Source organism: Filicampus tigris, chromosome 4, assembly GCF_054856515.1.
Source record: "Filicampus tigris isolate MCC_2025a chromosome 4, RoL_Ftig_1.0, whole genome shotgun sequence".
Taxonomy (NCBI): Eukaryota; Metazoa; Chordata; class Actinopteri; order Syngnathiformes; family Syngnathidae; genus Filicampus; species Filicampus tigris.
In genome coordinates, this window is record NC_141220.1 from 23,946,508 (window position 1) to 23,962,767 (window position 16,260).

General features: G+C 37.9%; 1 protein-coding gene across 2 annotated transcripts in view; it reads right to left on the reverse strand.

The window, feature by feature from the left end:
- mgat4c (mgat4 family member C) overlaps nt 1-14,947 on the reverse strand; it is an 89,813-nt gene extending 74,866 nt beyond the window's left edge. For both annotated transcript variants that reach the window (XM_086029535.1, XM_086029536.1), the window contains exons 1-2: nt 14,921-14,947; nt 8,200-8,648 (exon numbers count right to left, since the gene is read on the reverse strand). The gene's annotated coding sequence lies outside the window, so the exon portion shown is untranslated. The remainder of the gene's footprint in view (nt 1-8,199; nt 8,649-14,920) is intronic.
- Between the last annotated feature and the right edge of the window lie 1,313 nt (nt 14,948-16,260).

Genomic DNA, 16,260 nt, shown 5'->3' on the forward strand with positions numbered 1-16,260 from the left:
TAAGGTGAACAACGATGTGAAAAGAAGCTTGTTCGGAATACCTGTTGTCAGACACCGCGAACGTGAATGAACAAGGGAACTGAGTGAGCAGACAAGAAACACGTGGATTGCAAAGGCAAAACGGAATGATTTCCAACAAGCAAAATATATGAAAGAGTCTTCTGACCATTTTGTTGAAGGTAAATATTATTATAAGAGTGTTGAAAAGCATTTTACCATCCTCTGATGGTGATCTTTTATATCAGAGAAACGTCGTTTGTATTTTCTCTCATCTTTTAATACAAAGAGAAGATAAGCCCCTTCTGAAATCTGAGTAGCCCCTCCAGCACTTGTATTTTATATTCTAAAATATATTTATACATTATTTTATCAGCCCCCCTCCCAATGTAAAAAAAAAAAAAAATGTAAAGACACTCTTTAGCCCAAGGAGAGAAAAAAATCCTGCAGCCGTCCGTCCTTGATAGCAGACCTGGGTAAAGTACGGCCCGGGATCGACATCCAGCCTGCCCACAGTCTCTGACCGGCCCTACGAGTAAGCATGAAATCAAAGCAAACCATAAAATATGCTGTCATTTTATTTTTAAAGTTGTGCTTTTATTTTACACGCACACATGTGGACCCAAATAAAAACGAGGAAGCAAGCAAGAGCTACGACTAGCGTCTGCATTGTTGCCAACTTTTCCGCCACCGCCTACAACTGTTACTGCAAAAACAAGACGGTCTTCATTGAAGACTTTAATTGTCTTTGATATTCACACAAAAACATGTTATCTAGGATTCCAAATGGCCTTTCACATTTACAAAAGTCTAATTGATGACTTTAATTAAATTGTATTTGACTGTAACCTGTCTTTGATGTTTACAAAGATTGATTGAGGTCTTTAAAGTCTCTTTGATGTTTACAAAGACGTGCAGACAAACAAATGACGCATCCTTGCCGCCGCCGATTCTTTATCCCCGCACTCGAGTCATGTCGACTTGAGAAAACACCTTTGAACTTGTCGCGTTAGCCGATAACATCGTTTAATCTGCGTGTGCGCGTGCGTGCGGGCCTGCGTGTCGATGCCGGATTAATCATCGTAATGTAAAGCGCACGCCTATAGCAAGCAACGCTAATCCTCACATATTAAATCAATTTTCCACGTGGGCTCAGGCAGCCCGCAGGAAGACGAGTCACCAAAGTGAACGGGAAAAGAAGCCATGGGAACCAGAACCGCAGCGTGGAGTGGAAAAGAACAAAACCGCAACCCACAACTCATTAGCATATTGTTACTGTCTTCGATGTTAAATAAGACTTACATTAGCTTCATTTAAAATCAAATAGTCTCTGGTGAGTCCCAAAAACCTTGCGTTAGGTTCGATGGAGGCAAAATTGTCTGTGATCGTTACAAAACCGCACGTTAGCTTCATTGAAGATTTAATTGTCTTTAATTGTTGACACTCATTTAAGGACCCAAACTACCTTTGATGTTTACAACAATGTAAATCCAGATCACTGAAAAACCTCTTTTAAAAAACACATACATACTTTCGTTGAAGATCAAATAAAGCTCTTTGACGTTTACATGAAGTTCAATATTCAATATTTACAAAATCACATGTGATAGCGTCATTGATGGCTGATTGACATATGTTTGCAAAAGCATTTACATTAGGCTCGAAACTGTCTTTGTAGTTTATTAAAACATCAGCACTGGCTTCATTATAAGTAGTCTGATGTTTGCAAAAAAGGTACCTTAGCTTCATTAAGTTTCTAAAAAGTTGATATTAGCAAAAATAAACCTGCATTCGTTTTGTTGCTGTCTAAATTGTGTTTAATGTTAATAAAAGTATGTTTAGTACACACGTGGAAGAAGACTAAATAGTCCATACAAACGCATTATCTTCATTTAGATTCATTTTTCGTTGATGTTTATAAAAAAAAATGTACTTCTGGTTTAGTGAAGACTGACTTGTGTTTGTTCTGCACTAAACAGTAAAATATTTTTTTAAAGTACGAAAAGTTACATTAGCTTCATTGGACACTCTAAATCATGGATGGGCAACTTCAATGATGGAGGGGTCACAGTTTTTATCAGCACTACTGAGGGGCCACAACGGACCAACCACTTCCCAACCAAATGTACGACAAAAATGCTATTTCAAACATGGACAAAATGTGTGAATGTGCAAAATATACAAACATTTTGAACAAACAATAACACATACTGTGATTTTCTTTTTTTCTTCCAGTGCAAAGGTCTCTTGTGCATAAAAATTCAACCATTCAGGGACGGCACAAAACGGCTAAATAGCAAGCCAACATTAAGTGGAACAACTCATTTTGTGCATTTTTTTTTCTCACAAAAATGAACTCACTCAAAATCATAATATTATTCAGGTACTATGTCCTGCATGTCATTCCATATCTGCAAAAATTATTAGGCCTATCCACATTGTAGTTTGGGGCAGTATAAGACCCCGGTGCAAGAGCAACTGATCCATGTCTGCCATCTAGTGGTGAATAGTGATATTACAACTGTAAACTATACAGTGTAACCTGCTATTCGTGGGGTGATAGAGACCATGCGTGCATAGCGAAAATCTACTTTTTTTTTTTTGGAACCCCCCAAAAATCTTCAAAAAAGATAAACCTCCAGTATACATTTTTTCTATAACACAACGCTAACAGCATTTAGCATTGGGAAAAATAAGGATTCGTTGCACACCTCGGTGAGTTGAAGAGCCTGTTAAGAGCAACGCGGCCGTCATCTGCACTAAAACAACAGAGCGCACCTTCAGGAAAAAAAAAAAAAAGTCGGGGGAGGGCAGATCTGCCGCCAGCCGCTGACCCAACCTGACCCACTTCTGGCTGATTTATGCTTCACGGGCCCTCAGCAGACACGGCTTTGTTCTGCTGGGGTCATAAATCTCAGGCTCCTCAGCGCCCATCAGCTGACCAGACAGACCCACACCTCTCCCCTCCCGTCATCATCCCACACCACCTCCAATTCCTCTCAGGGATCACCTGAGCCACATCATGGGCACTTCATCAGCCTGAGCAGATAATGGCGGACAACGTAGCCAAGTAGGCGGGCACTCACGAGTTTACACATTTGTAAATACTCCCAGGGGGAGGATTAGTAATCACTTTCTTCATAAAACAAACTGGGAAGATGGCCATAAAAACACTGCTAATTACATTAAATAATATCATTCACTTTATCATTTGTGCATATTTAGGTGAGGTTCAATGAAATAAATTGAATTAAATGACATTCATTACGTTAGGTTAGTTATCCAAAGACTACATTTCTGTGACGTTTACAAAAAAATGTACACTAGGGTTCATTCAAGATTGTATATTGTCTTTGATGTTAAGAAGAATATTTGGTTCTTCCAACAGTAAATTGTTTTAGATTACTCAATGTTCGTAGACGTTCACAAAAACACATATTTTAGTATGTTCGCTTCCTTTTATGTTTATAAAAAACGGTTCGTTCAAGAAGCTGAAATGTCATTGATGTTTTCAAAATCGAGAGTCAGTGAACACGAAATTGTCATGGATTTTTCAAAACACATACATCAAGTTGATTAAAGAATCAATTGTCTTTGGTGTTTAGAAAAACATTTGTCTGACATTGACAAAATAGGTGTGTTAAGTTCATTAAATTCTCCAAAAACTGATTTATGCATTCAAGTAAATTGATATCGACAAAAGTACACAGATGAAGGGCATAGAAATGGGAAATTCACTGACATTTACAAATGTGTGATCCTTATCTTCTAAGATTCAATTGTCTGTGATGTGATGATCACTGTGATGAATCCCTCCAAAAAATGCTAAGCTAGCTCGACTGAATTCATGAGTCGCCACGCTATGATGTCATCACCACCCTGACGTGGATCAGACCGCTTGATGGACAGGCAAAGGGCTACCCACTGAACAACAGAACCTCCCCCAATCTTCTACTTGGCGTACGATGCCGAGAAGTGTCAGACCAAGCTAATTAGACTTGCCGGTGACAGAAGCGGGACGCGGCTCCATAATTCATGAGCGCCATTGATGTGGCGACGGCATGCAGATGCCCACCTGAGGAAAGTGGAGGAGTTGTGGTTTGGAGAGACGGGATGAGGGATGTTATCTCATCATCTCAGCCATTTATTGATCGAGGCGATATGGCGGCGGCTTCAAACGAGCGGCAGGTAGAAAGCAAGGAAAGCTGTCTAAACAGAAGCGACAGGCCGTCTCGACTGTTTGTTCATCAGTTAGCGGAATGAAAAATTCTCGTTTCAGTGCTAATGAATGTGCTTTGGAGACTCTTGTGAACAATGTTATTGAGCTATCGAACCTCAACAACAGGGTTGGGGTTCTTTGGGGTAGTTTAAAAACAGCACTGGACACAGCAAATTCAACACAAATAGAGTACAGGCAGAGATGTCTTCGATGTTTACCTACGTTAGCTTCTTTGAAGACTCGATTGTCCTTGTTGCAAAAACATGTACGATAGGATCATAGAGGATTCAGAAATGTCTTTGATGTCCTCAAAAACAACATTAAACTGCTGACAACTGTACATGGTCTTTGATGTTTTCAAAGAAACAATATAGTACCTTTCCTGAAGACGAAATTGTCTTTGGTGTTTTCAAAATGTTAACTTGGAGTAGACTGAATTGACTTCAAAGTTTTCAAAAGAAGAAAACAAGTTTTTTTTGAAGACTTATTTAAATGGTGTTTAACATTTCAGAAACACTACATTTGGGTTTGTTGAGGACAAAATTGTCTAAGTTCAAAAACATGTTGACCACACAGGTTAAATGTTTTCAAAAACATGACGATTCCTTGATAATGAATTTGCCTTAAGTTTTTTCCAAAATGCAGCGTTAGCTTCAGTGACGCGTTGACAATTGCCTTTGAAATGTTACAAAAACACGATGCATTGAAGAATGTAATTGGGTTCTCAAAAACTCACTGTTAGCCTCAAAGATTCCTACATTCTTTTTGATGTTTACAAAAACAATGTTCACAAGAATATGCACACTAGATACATAGAAAATTCCTAAAATGGTATATGATGCTTTCAAACAAATATTAGCGTTGTGGATGTTTCAGTCTTTGATTCTTTCAAAAGCAAAATGTTAGCTTCAAAGACCCTACGCTTCATTGGAAAACCCTGAAGAGTCTTTGATTTTTTTTTTTGCCAAATATATATACATAGATTTCATGAAGATTCAAAATTGTCTTGATGTTTCCTAGAACATGTACAGTATGCTAGGTTAAAGGGATATTTGAGGGGCATCAGCAGCGTTTATATCATGTGGGCGGAATGAGTCATATTTATGACCTCTACGAGTGCAGATAACCAACACTGGGAAAGAAAAACGGGGGGTCCGTGGAGGGGGGGGGGTGAAGAAGCACGACAACCATTATTGCTAACATTTGTCCAACCATTCATGGAAAATTTTTGTAAAAGGACAACAACTGAGATACAGTCGGCAGATAGACAAAAAGATAGTAGACAGACTAAGTATGCTGCAGTTCAAGAATTCAAAATGTCTTGAAAAAAATATAATAGAATTAAAACTAAAGGAATGCATTACAATTCAAATCAGTGAAAGACTTATAAGTAGCGCACGATAACCATCGTATTTTTTTTTTCTCAAATGTGTGGATTAAAAAATGAAAATTTCATTCAAGGCTCACACAAGAAAATAAATGAATTTACAGAAAAGTAATCAATAAATAAAATACCTGTAGCTGATTAAGATAACTGATATGTCAAGGCCCCCCAAACCGAGTGGATAGCAGATGTACTCAATTACAGAGAGTGGGGAGCACAAGTGTAATACTGGGGAAAAAAAGCGCTCCTAAAATGAATCGACTTTTAGGACTATTTGAGACAGTGAAGAATTTGAATATTAATCTGAGTGCCGTCGTACTTACTCCATATTTCTGTTCATAACTTTTGATAACGCGCGGTGCATTTTAATTAACCCCGGGACTTGCATCAAGGAGGAGCGTTTTACCTCATGTACAGCCAATCGTGATGCAAAATAGGCATACAATATGGACAAAAGTATTCGGACATGGCTCTCTGGATGATACTTTGCTGCATTATCTAAGAGGCTAACATAGATGAGTTCAGATGTCATATATATATTTTTTTATATTGGTACCAACTAACAGAGATCCGGCATTTCGTCCCCTTATAAACAATAAAATGAAAGAAGAAAAAAAGAGCTCTTTCTGGTAACAAGCTGGGGTGAGAAGCTCTGTTCACCTCTGGTGACCCCTAGTGGGCCGGCAGCGGGAAGTAATGAGCCACTGTTTGGCTGGGGAGTGGGGGGAGGGGGGGGGGGATTGGGGGTTAGGGGACGCCGGCAGCAGAAACCCAAACGTGACGCAATTCCTCCGTCGCTTTATGAAGGAGTTTGCCTGACCTTGTGGAAGTGTGACTCCTTCTTTTGGTGTTTCATGTGATTAAAACGCACAACAGTCTGTGATTTGAGCAGAGAAACGACAGAAGGAGCCGGCTGCTCCAGAAAGTCACACGCAAGTGAACAAAATAAATGTTTCAAAGATAAAACTGCTGAGTTTGGACAGGCCACCTATCCAATATTTTGGAGGTGCTGCCTCACGGAGCGGAAAAAGGACAAAGAGAGGCGGTAGCAACAAGAAACCACACAGACAGACACTGCGGGAGTTTTACAAAGATCATATTGATCGGCATTGATTGACGGGGAACTGTTTCTAATCTCATGTGTACAAATAACAGAAAAAAGGACTGGGAGAGTTGGCAGCAACAAGAAGTCAAGTAATCTAATGACAAATTTTGTGGACATACATATTGTTTATGTACTGTACTGTATAGTTCCATTTTCTGCATGCATATATATATATATATATATATATATATATATATATATATATATATATATATATATATGTATATATATATATATATGTATATATATATATATGTATATATATATATATATATATATATATATACATATATATATATATATATATATATATATATATATATATATACATATATATATATATATACATATATACATATATATATATATATACATATATATATATATATATATATATATATATATATATATATATATATATATATATATATATATGTATATATATATATATATGTATATATATATATATATATATATATATATATATATATATATATATATATATATAATTTTTTTTTTTTTTAAAGAGGTCCTGGCCTGACATAAACTTTCATCAGTTAAGCCACTGAGAGTAAAAAGTTAAGTCACCCATAGCAGTAACTAAACAAAAGTACTCCATAATAACAATCAAGCCATTTGCGGTAATAAGTAATGAATGCCATTAATAGCGGTAGCTAAAACCCATTCAGAGGAATCGCTAAAGTCATTACTTTTATTTAATAAGTAAATCCAATAATAGCAGTACGTTAAGCAATCAATAGCAATATGTAGGGATGGGCTAGTATCAAGTATCGGTAAATCCGCCTTATTTTAAGATATTGGGTACCACCCACAACAAGTAAGTCCTCCTCAGCAGTAGCTGGTGCCTATAACTGCGTTTGACACATCGGCGAATCATCATCTGTGTCAGAAATAAAGGTTTTTGCTCATTTTTTTTTTGGTATTGTGTTCAATGTAATTTCATATATCAAAAGTACTAGAGGTATCGGTACGTGGTATCTGTGAGTTTTCAAAGAGTGAATAAGCATGCTGGTGTGGTTTGAAAAAAAAATGGTAGCAAACAACCCTAGTAATACGTAAAGTCATCCATACTTATAAGGAAAACCTTCCATAGTGATAAGTAAAGCCATCCGTAGGAATAAGTAAAGCCACGGAAGTCATAAGAAAAACCCTCCAGAGTCATGATTAAACCCATCCATAATAAATAAAGCCATCCACAGTTATAAGTAAACCCATCAATTGTAATAACTAAAACCATCAATAGTTTAAGGAAACCCATTAACTAAAGTCAATAACAATAAGTAACGCTATCAATGCTAATAATAGTAACAATTCAATCCATCCATGAAATGACTAAAGTCATTCCCCAAAAAATCCATTAATAGTAAAAAGCCATCGATGATAGTAAGTAAAGTCACCCACAATCACAAAAGTCATGCTGATCGACTTGCACGTCCACGCTCACTTTCCGACGTGCGCGCTCGTGTCACTCACCTCCACGTCAGCACACGCCGATATCCGCCGCCGGAATGCCGGGTCTCGGGTAGCACAGCACCGAGCGACGCCGCCACAAACCACCGCTCGAGCGTTGGTGCAGCCAGGCAGGCTCCAGCCGCGAACGTCCTCCTTCTCTCCTGCACTCCTCTTCCACTCCTGCCGCCTCGTCCGATGCCGACCTCGGTCCACTTTTTTTTTTCCTGTCTTTTATTTATTTTCAATTCATTCTCTTAGCCGTCCGAACTGCTGCCGTATCCCGGAGGTGCCATCGGTCCCGATTCTGAGCGCGTATGCCGCTGCTCTTGCGGAGCGGATGCTCGCGGCGGCGCGGAGCTGAGAGCTCGGGAGGGGCGGCGCGAGAGAGAAGCAGATTGGAGAGAGAAGTGGAGAGCTCGCTCCAGCTGTGTGCACGCTTGTGCACCGAGTCTAGGCTGGCCTGGACACACCTGTCAAGAAGCACGCGCACACTCACTTATTTAACATCAACGATAATAAGACTTCATAAGCAATGTTTTGGGGAGATCGAAAAGAGCTGCATGCTTGAGCAAAAACGTTCAGTTGACTCAAACATATGCCAATGAATTACTTGACCTGAGAAGCTGATTATTTTTGCAGCGCTCTGTTAATTTTTCACAGAGTGTCGTTCACACACAGAGACTGGGAGAGTTACAGAAAGGAATAGTGGACAGAAACCGTGAGTGGCTCTTCTTATTTCCTTTCCTTCTTATTTGTCTGATCACGACCTTAACACATGATAGCTCTGATCTACATAATTAGCAAGTGACTATTAATGCAGCACAGTTTTTTTTAATCTCATTATTCTCCATAACATTTGCATAGAGGAATACTGATGAACAATGGCACGTTGCATTTGGCATCAGCACACTGAAATTATGTCGCATATTAAAATGCTGATTGCATTATTTAGAAAGCCAGCCGGTAATTATTCCAATTCTGTGTTTTACTTTCGAATAATTTCACGCAGCCTTGACGAGCGATGACAGGTGCTAATGGGAAATTGTTCTGTTTATGCGTGTAGAACAACTGCTCATTGGAATAATATCTACGTTCAGTTTTAAAATGATAACGGGAAGTCTATTCGGTCCAAAAGAACCAAACGTGGAGGAAACAGGCAGCTAGCTGTCTTGCTAGCAGCCTGCACGCTAAGATCACGTAAAGAGTCGAATTCATCATTCAATGCTTCTTCTTGTCTAAAACATGGACTCAAAAGCACCACACAAAAAAGTTTAAAATGGAAAGTGAATTACTGTCAGTTGCTACTTGAGAAAATATGTCTTTTTAATTCCTGAAAAAAAAAACTTTCATCTCATAATAGTTTTACTTTTCTCTTAGGTCTCTTTTCTCTTTGTACTTGTGACTTTGTTGTCATTATATTTTGACAGTTTTCCTGGTGATATAAGACTATTATAATAATATTTGTTCCATCTTCGTGGCTAATAAACTATTTTGACTTTTTTTTCTTGGAAAAAAAATCATGAATTGTTCTCATAATATTTTGACATTTTTCTTGGAAGATAATAAGACTCTTCTTGAATTGCCATTTTTCTTGAAAAAAAGATCACAGATCTTATAATTTAGTGCCATTTTTGTCCTGGAACACTGACTTTATTCTTGTAATATTTTGACTCGTGCAGCAACATATGGAGACTGACAATATAGCAGTACTCACATCCATATATTCTTAATCCTCTGCATAGAAAGACTGATACTAGTGTTGCACCAATGAGCTGGGAGATCAGTTGAGGCGTCTCAATGAACAGTGCACACCAGATAAAACAAAAGTCATAGCAGAACAATGGCAATTCACTTGATGTAGTGTGACAAAATTAATTAATTTGTTGTAACTATATCTAATTATGTTTATTACAGTATGTTTTTAGAAAGGACAGTACTATCGAGTGCTATATTTTTCATCATTAAAATACACGTTATGACAAACGTTTTTGGGGGAGGAGGTTGGAACGGATGAATTGCCTTTTCATTCATTTCAATGGGAAAGCAAACAAACCCTTATCTCACGGTATTACTAATATCTACTACCGTAATATTTAAATATTTCTTCTGAAATATATCCCTATTCTAATTTTTCACTGCATTTCGGCTGATTCGCGCAACCCTTTCAGAATTCAAACCGTTATCATGCGTGACATCATGATACCTCAGTTGAGTTAGCAGAGGCGTTACTTTGCTTTTGCCTTGGCTTTTCTGCAATAGAGCCTCACAAGCAATGTTGAGAAGAAGGCGAAAGTTAACAGTGGGCAGTAGGATACTTTGTATTCCTGGTGCCTGCTCATCCACTAGTCAACATGGCCTGGCATCATGTGGTATGGCCTACATACACTGCCAGTGACAATGAAACGTACACACAGTGAAATATTTCAAGATGCCGCGTCGTTGACTCTGTCCCAGTGGCAGTAAAAGAAAAAAAAAAAAGCCTGTAAAACATTATGGCTTCAGCGCGGAACGTGAGAAGGAAACAAAAAAAATGGAGAGCAAAAGAGAAGGCTTATTAAAGTCATAAAAAGTCGTGTAGAAATCTTCAAACATCAAAGCACAAGGGTGGCAAGTTAGCAGAAGCCTGCATTGCAGTTTTTATCGCCTTTAGTGAAATACTCTGGTTATGTTTTTAAACTGAAGCTCTTCCTTTAAGATGTACAAGCGATGTTTTAAGTCAGGTTTACATTTTTGACGGTCATAGCAGGAAAGGCTAGCGCGAGAAGCTAGCACGGAAAGCTAGTGAGGAAAGTTGGAGCGGTAAGCTAGCACCGAAAGCTAGCCTGAAAGCTAATGTAGCCGCTACCTTGTCACTCAATTCTATTTCACAAATAAATACAAATATGACTTTTGTTTTATTTGTTATATTCATATTTGAAATATAACTTTCATTCTCATGGAGTGTTTACTTTTTCGCTGAAAAATATTGGTGTAAAAATACTACTTTATTCTCGCAAGATAAGACCTTTTATAAAAAGTGTTATTTTTTCAAAATACAAATTTCTTATCTCGAAAATGTGGCTTGTTTTAAGAAAAAATATATTCTTGTAAAAATCGACTTATTTTTTTCCTTAGATTTTTATTTTAAAAATACAACTTGGTACGATACTTGGTAAGTAAAAAAATACAAATTTATTCTCATTATATTCTGACTTTTCTATAAAAAAAATGAAAAAAAACAGGTGTGGATTGTTTTCAAATACTTGTAAAAATCAGTTTTTCATTAAAAAAAGTCAATTCATTCTCATTACGATTACAACTATTGTGTACGCATAGTAACTCACTGTATTCATATCATGTCATGTCAGGTCATGAGTGACCTCAGATTTCAAAGTAGTGTTTCGAAGTAAGGTTTCAAAATAGGGTTAGTTTTACAAAGTAGGGTTAGGGTTTCAAAGTAGGTTTTCAAAGTAGGGTTATAGTGTCAAAATAGGGTTCTCAAATTAGGGTTAGAATTTCAAAACAGGGTGAGGGTTTCAAACGAGGGTTAAGTTTTCAAAGTATTGTTTGAAATTAGGGTTAGGGTTTCAACGTAGGATTTCAAAGTGGGGTCAGGGATTTAAAGTAGGGTTTCAAACTAGGGTTTCAAAGTAGGTTCAGTGTTTCAAAGTACGCTTTGAAAGTAGAAGTAGGGTTTCTACGTAGAATTTGGGTTCCAAAGTAGGGTTCGGGTTTCAAAGTAGGGTTTCAAATTTGAATTGGGGTTTCAAAGCAGGGTTTGTAAGTATCAATCAATCAATCAATATTTATTTCAGACTCAGAAGAGGTCCATAAAATAACATAAAAGTGACAGACAAAGAATAGGTGAAACAACTACAATCCATACAGGCATTTTCCCCAGTGCCTCCAGAGCACAGAGGTATACCTAACACTACTCCGCTTACAAGCACACTTATTATTTCATTTTGTGAGACTATAAGTCTCATTAAAAATGTATATACAAGCTTTCTTATGACAGCATTCAATGTTGTTACATTGTTCTGCACACACAGCAGACTAGCAGCACTTGTCCAATGAGGAATCTTCAAAAGCAGCCTTTGAGCATCGCCGTATGCAACCTGCAGCTTCCTAAATTTAGATTTCGTGTAACGACACCACAGGGAGGCGGTATAGAGTGGCACAGGCTTTGAATAACGCTATTTTCACCTTATCTGTTCACATTCCAAATTTTCGCAAATTTGCTTGTGCATACAGTTTGCTTTACTGCCTTTGAATGTCATCATTGTCAGAGAGATCATTCCTGATGATGAAAAAACCTGATGGTTGAATTTACTCAACTTTATTTTGTCATGTGGTCGCACAAAATAAAATAATCTATCCAGATACATTAAAATTGTTGTAGTTGTACATTTTATAAGTAGACTATACAACTACTTTAATGTATCTGGATAGATTATTTTATTTTGTGCGACCACATGACAAAATAAAGTTGAGTAAATTCAACCATCAGGTTTTTTCAGTGTAGTGTTAGGGTTTCAAAGTACATTTCCAAGCAGGGTTAGGTTTCCAACCTCAGCGTAGGCTTTCAAAGTATGGTTAGTTGTAACCGTTAACATGTTCAGCTTGTCATCACACATAGCACAAACATAAGCATTGCGAAAGAAAGTAAAAAAATAAATAAATAAATAAAACGAAAGACAGCCAGCATTCATCCTTTGGTGCTGGCAGAAATGGGGTCTATTGAGGTGCTTTTCACTGTATGTAAACAACAGAAATGGTTATTAACGAAGTCTGTTTTGGTGTTGGTGGTTGGTATACAAAATCATTCCCTGAGGTAGCATCATTGTAGCAAAGCTGTGATGAGAAGTTAGCTCGCGGGCCCTCGAGAACGCCTTGGGTAAAGCCGGAGTGACAATTAGCGGAGTGACGCATCCAGATGAGTCACACCACGCTGTCGAGTCACAGCCACGCCAACAAATAGCCAACAAATAGCTTGGCAACATCGCATGAGTCAAAATTCAAGGCAGTACTTTCCGAAACAACATTTTCTCACATTTCTTTTCACTTGGATGATGATAATTCATTAACGAAGGGCCGTTGCCACTGTCATGCTGCATGAGTCACGACAGTGAATGGTATGTTGCTCTCCTACCAAATGTCATATTGTTTCCAAAATCTATACTATGGGTCAGTCCACAAGCGTGGGTGTTATTTTTGCACCTTATTGACCAATCTGGAGGACTGAAACTGGCTTGCTCTCTTTCACGATGAAATACAATTAAACAGTTTTTGTCACACTTTCTCCTTTGTATGCACTTTGCTGTTCATTCTGGTGTGCATGCTTTGGCCACCTGAGGGCAATTTAATACCAACAATTAGTCGTTCCTTGCAAAGGATAAATAATATATGCCTGTGCCAACTGTTATATTGCTAGATGTGTTGTTGCATGGGTGATCTTCAGATATCTGCTGCTTATCGGGTATGGATACCGCCATATACTGTAGATGCTAATTATTAGCCCATGTGCCTAAGGTGTTTTCCATCATATGTAAACATTAATATAGTGGTAGTGGCAGTACTTTCAACCGAGAGTGTCAATAAACGATATGATGATGCATCCAAAACAGACCAAAAAGTTTACTCTGATTTCTTTACACTAGGATAGACATAAATCCCAGAGATGATAGCCAAGGGCTGTTTTCAGGATTTCACTGCAAAAGACATGACAGTTCATAGTATGCTGCTATGCATCTAAAACAAATAAGATGATGACAAAGGGCTATTGTAAGTGCAACGTTGCTATGGTCAGGATAGTGCATGTTGCGCTGCATCTAAAACAAAACAGGGCATTTTTTCTCATTTCTTTCCACCTGAAGCATAATACATCACAAAGATGATAATGACGCAGGGCTGTGGTCATTATTACACAGCAGCAGTCATCTGAGTGCATAGTATTTTGCTTTGGATAGAAAAGGCATAATCTTTTTTTTCTTTGTAGCTAATTAAAAAAACAAAACATCCAGATGTATTCAACATATCAATGCAGAGCGATTTGAACAACAATGTTGACATTTTACTAATTGCGGCCTTCACCGTGCACTGGATGGATTACACTCATTCATTAGAAACAAGTGTACACTGACGAACAAACTAACAGCCATGCTTCTAATTTGGGAGGCTAATCAGCATAACAAGGGTTGTCCTAATAAAGCAAATAACTTTTATTGTCTGCTTTCCATTAGTGAACTGTCAATCATCATGGGATTTGTTTGGCTCTGCTGTACTGAAAAAGAACGACCTCCCATTAGTAGAACAATGTCAGTATTTTTACACCGACCAAAATGTAGCATTATTTTACTTCTAATACAAATTACTTGTACAAAGGTTGTAACTTTGACAGAGGGCTAAAAGAGAGTAACAACACTTCACATTAGTAGCATAATAGCATATCATCAACATTTTGGTTAACAGCTTCAGCTAACAGCAGACAAAATGTGTGCTTGTTGATTTTTGTCGGATTCAACTGAGTATACAGATGACCACATAGCTTTATCCAGCGCTAGGTAGGTCTATACAGACCTAGCAACCAGGAATTAGACTCTTTAGTTGAGCTAGCTAAAGGACTGTTTGTTTGTTTGTTTGTTGGTTTGTTTTAGTTAAAGGACAGTAATTACTTGGCTTTCATGTTTGTAGCACAACATTAACATTTTGATTAAAAAATAGATAAACAGTGTGCATTCAAATGAGAAGGATTACTGCTTACCTTTATCTCGCGCGAACTGGCTTTATCCTTACATTGCAACTCGGGAATAGCCTTGTTAGCTTAGCTAGCTAACAGGCAGTAACTTGGCAGAACCAACTCCGCCAATAGAAATGTTGACATTTGGAGCTCCTAGCTATCCTCGTTAGCTGCACTGGCTTACAAGGCAGCAACCAGGCATTGACTTTGCGGTATATTGTATTATTAGTATTAATAGTATTATTTGATTTTCTAGTATGAGTATATTCACCTTTAATTCAATGGGCATCATCAATTTCTTCTTTCTGTACCAAAAAAACCCTGAAAATACACACCAGATAGTTTCACTTTCATTGCAAGGTAAGCATCATGAACTGATGCTAGCCGGATATATGAAGTCCACAAAACAAAACAAAAATCAACACAGTGACAGCTTGTAAGTTGAAAAACCTGACACAATACCACAGCTTTTGTGACAATCCTGTTTGGCGGTGTGCTGTGACATTTTTCAAATAGAATGCAGTATGTGCCTTGACTCAATAAAGTTTGATAAACAGTGATATATATTACCAGTATTTGAAGTATTTTGTTTTTATTTTGGTGTTGTTTGTTGTCACTTATAAGTGCGTTAAGGTAGCACGACATCAGCACAACACTCATCAGAATCGCCTCCATCCCTTTCCTGGTGATAAATGTTTACGGCACTACATTAAGAGCAAATTACCTCTCCTTCTCAAGGCCGTGTCATCGTTCATCCGTGGGGGCCGCTGTCGTAAATTTGTTTTGCAGCGCTTGGGCAGAAGGAATTAGGGGACATTTGTCTTATGGACGGGCGGTTGAAATGACAACTTGGCCTCCTGTAGGACACAGGTTGCATTGTGGAGTGACAGATTGGTGTGTCTTGTTGTTGTGGTGTTTGGTGGTGAAGGCGGGGCCACCACTCGTGTATGGCCGTGCTGTGTCTTCCTGTGTGTAAGCACCGATGACAGGCTCGTGAGGAGAGGACTCAAAGCAAGTCCTCTGCGCTTTCCCTAAGCAAAGATTTACAACAGGCTTCAAACAAAATGCGCACTAATCCCCACTGAGTCTAATATTAGAGACTTTTAGTTTCTCTTGTGCATCAAGCATAGGAATTAAACTAAATAAGTTAAAGCAGGTGACTTGTGTTTTTGCACAAAAAAAACTCAACGTTTGTTACTTGTATAAAAAAAAAACATCATTACTCAATATCATGATGTTATATTGACAAAATAATGGTAGCTCAGAAGTTGCTTATGAATAACCCTTTCATGCATGAATTATGATTTGATGATATGATTTATAATATAAAGATTTTTTTGATGAATTAATATAGGCCAAAGCAA